Here is a 3,752-nt window from a genome sequence, read left to right as displayed (position 1 = left end):
CCTGGGGCAAGTTTGACAAACTTCTAATTTCTTCTTTCCATTTCTTTGAGGACAAGTACTTGACAAACCACAACCAACAACAACCAACAGCCTCTAATCACCAACCAGCCACCCCTACTCATTGGGTCAGTAGCATTTACATATCCTCAGAAAAGTTCCAAGAATCCCAAAATTCACACACTCACAGGAACTATTTGCAGCAGGTAAAAATCACACCTCTGCTAGAGCACGAGGCAAATCACAGTCAGCTGCTATGACGCAGACCCATATCCCCACACCTGGTATTAAAATGAAAACACATCCTTATAATACTTCTGAGTTATTTAAAGAAACCAAACTTACAAAACTCTCGCTACAAGCACGACTCCCAGTTCCACAGGTGTGCAGCACTAATAGAGTGTGTTGTGGTGGAAAGTAACCATCCTAACAACTTGTTAGGTTCACATGCTAGTTCTTGCATGTATGATCTATGTGGCCTTAGGCAAGTTACTCACCCTTCCTGTTAATACTAATGTTAACAGGCACACTTACACTACATGCATATTATAATAATTCAGTGAGTTAAGGTACCTAGGGTAACACCTGACCTATTTAAGTTTAATAGGATATGATTAAGTAACTGCTTACTGATTTATCCATGTTCAGCAATGTATTTACTGATAAGTTTTAGATTAGGAGACCATAAGCTTCTAGTGTAGAATGTAATGAAGAGAAAAACCACGTCATGGTGTAAGGTACATCAGACCACCCAGGTATCTGACACATTCTCAGTAAATGTGGTTGTTACGGTTCCCCAGGTGAAACATCTTGAGGGGAAAAAAAAACACCCAAAGCTCCTACTGGGAAAGCGTCTTTAATTAGCAGAGATGTGAGTGATCATGGAAAACTCGTGTCTCCTAAATGGTCATGCAGAGTGGATAATGACATGTTGAAGAGGCATATTCATCCAGCAGCTTTTGAGTCTAAACAAGGCGGCCTCTGAGATAGACACTGTCAGAAGGCAGGAGGTATCATCGGATGACTAGTACCCACCACACATTTCCCTTTTTCTTTTTCTTTTTCTTTCTTTCTTTCTTTCTTTCTTTCTTTTTTTTTTTTTTTTTAGCAAATCTGCAGCTCGGTTTATTAAGATAGAATTACTGCTAATTACATAGAAGAGAGCATTTGCCAAATCCGTGAGGCTGTTAAGAAACTACTATACACATCACAAACAAATGGTTCAGCACCACAAGGAACTGTTCCTGATTCCCAGTGACAAGGCTGAGGCCAATTGATCTGCACATTTTGTTCGAGCTGTTGAAGAGTGTGTGGTCCACACAGTGGCCCCATGCATGTAAGAAGTTGAAGAGCTCCTCCATACAATCCTCTGCTGTCTCTGATGGGGAAGACATGCTAATCACACAGTTCTAGCCGCATTTACACACTTCTCCAACTGCTCACACTGACTGCCCTCTCACTGTTGTTAGGGGGTCCACCAATTCTTCCTCCTCCTCTTCCCTTTGGGATCTCCGGATCCGGTTAGCGTCTTTCGTTCATCCTCTAGACACATGTCCGACGCTGTTCGGGATTCAACCCGAAGAGCAATAACGTTATCTACTCCACTTCAGGATGAAGAAGCTCCCTTTTTCTTTTTCACTCCTAGGAAGATCATGGATTTCTCAGAGGATTTACTCTTTAGACTGACTGCAAGGATAGATTGTCCCCGTGTCTCTCACAGCCTCTGGAGGATTTTTGCTCATGTGTGAATAGTTCTGTCCTTGCAGGATGTCATATAAAGGGGATTCATATAACATGACTCTTGTACTTAGTGTGCTGTTTCTGACATTGTGCTGTACTAGATGTGTGACCAACATCTATTTCCTTTTTACCACTGACGATACTGCATTTGTGCATAGGTCACGATTTGTTTACATGGCCATGAAGTAGGTGACAGGCATGAGGACTGGTGTGCCAGTCTTTCATGTCTACACATAAACTATTAAGAACATTTCCACTGTGTTTTCTGTGTACTTATGTCTTCTTTGGTTTTGAGCAAACATTTTAAAAGAGGATTATTGAGCATTTGGGAAGGCACCTGGTAAAGGGTTGCCACGGTATTTCCTGGCGAAGTATGATCATTTTGTATGTCTGTTAGTGTGTTATAAGGCCCAGTTTTCTACATTGTCACTAACAGTTAGTACTATTAGTGACTAAAAGTTGAATAATTCTGGTGGGTGTTTATTGGCATCTAAATTGGTATCTAAAGTTAAATTTGCATTTCTCTATTAACTTGTGATGTGTTCTTTCTATGAACCCATTACACATTTATACACATACACACACATACACACACACACACACACACACACACACACACACACACACACATACAGGCAAAATCTGAAAGCTCCTATGTTTAAAACTAAATAATTTTGTTATCTGACTCTCCCCATTCTTGTTGTTATCAAGTTAAGATGCTTTTATATAGTTTCAATATACTTTATATCTTCCAACTTAAAATGCACATTCTGTGCTTATTGTCATTAAAGAAACCCATTCTGTTATTTTAACTTCTTTTTTGTGATTTCTAATTTATTATAGGAATTTTGCCTCAAAATTTTGATTATTCACTTTCTATGCTCTGTAGGCACACCTTACTTCATACTTTCTTTGATTCTTAGAGCCTCTTTGATGTGGCGAGGGGTTACTGATACTGGAGTTGCTGCTCATACGAGCACTGAAGTTCTGAACAGAGAGATCTAGTCACTAGGTTAGTCATATGAGCATGCACCGTCTCCTGTGCTCCTCTTGTCCTTTGGCCTGGTCTACTCCTCTTGTACCAAGGGATGAGATAAACTGTGAAACACAGAATGAACACACCAGTGTTCTTTATTAATTGTTATAGTTACTTTTCATTGGGAGCCATAAACATACTTGCATGTGTTTGCTATCATTTATTACTTACTGGGAACCAAATATGCTGATGACATACAACTCTAGAGGGACCGTGGACCGTGTCTTCAAATTTCCACGCTGTGTCATTTGACAGGAGACCTTTGCTACAGAAGGCACTTATTGACTGCTTCTCAGATGAGATCATGGTAGAAATGCTCCTAGTATGCTGTCCCTGTCTACTACCTGAACTACTCACACTACACTTGGCCTCCCTTGATGAGGACACTTACTGGCGGGGTGACATTTACTAGCAGAAGTTGGCCTCCTGCAGTATGTACTTGAATCTCAGGTAAGGCCTTCTGTGAAAAGGATAAAATATTTTTTTTTCATTATTTATTTATTTATTTATTTTTGCCACCTATGTGCCCAGCTTGGAACTCTATTTTACAACAAGAAACACTCATTAGCTGCCTTCTTGAGCCTGCTTTGCAGCTTAATCTGAAACACAGCCAACATGCAAAATGTTCCCATGGTTCAGAGAATGTGAATCCATACATCACACAGGTAAAATCTAGGTGCTTTCGTCGACATCTATCATTTCTTCACCCCTACCTACTACCAAGTCTTTGTAGTTTTATATCCTATATGTTTTGTTTTTCCCTCATCAGCCAACTTCACGTTGGCCAAGGCTCCTAGCTGAGCTTTCTGACTTTGCTCTTTCCTCACTCCTTTCCCTTTCCGTATTGTTTCATGTTTGATTGTTGCTAGCCTGTCCTCTCCTCCTCCTCACCTGTCTCCTATTGCCCAAGCACAGCTCCCCGATGGCCAGCAAATCTTTGTGTCTCTCCCCTCACTCCTTCTCCAGCACACTCAGCATC

At 40.7% G+C, this 3,752-nt stretch overlaps 1 pseudogene across 1 annotated transcript; it reads right to left on the bottom strand.

Annotated features, from left to right (window-relative positions):
- Nucleotides 1–1,184: 1,184 nt before the first annotated feature.
- LOC311599093 (cytochrome b-c1 complex subunit 6, mitochondrial-like) lies at nucleotides 1,185–1,549 on the bottom strand (annotated as a pseudogene). The gene has a single exon. The product of its transcript is annotated as a cytochrome b-c1 complex subunit 6, mitochondrial-like (transcript).
- Between the last annotated feature and the right edge of the window lie 2,203 nt (nucleotides 1,550–3,752).

Source organism: Acomys minous, assembly GCF_964271855.1.
Source record: "Acomys minous genome assembly, chromosome: 6".
Classification (NCBI taxonomy): Eukaryota; Metazoa; Chordata; class Mammalia; order Rodentia; family Muridae; genus Acomys; species Acomys minous.
The sequence above is the reverse complement of the archived record's forward strand: the minus strand, read 5'-3'. Positions and strand labels throughout refer to the sequence as shown.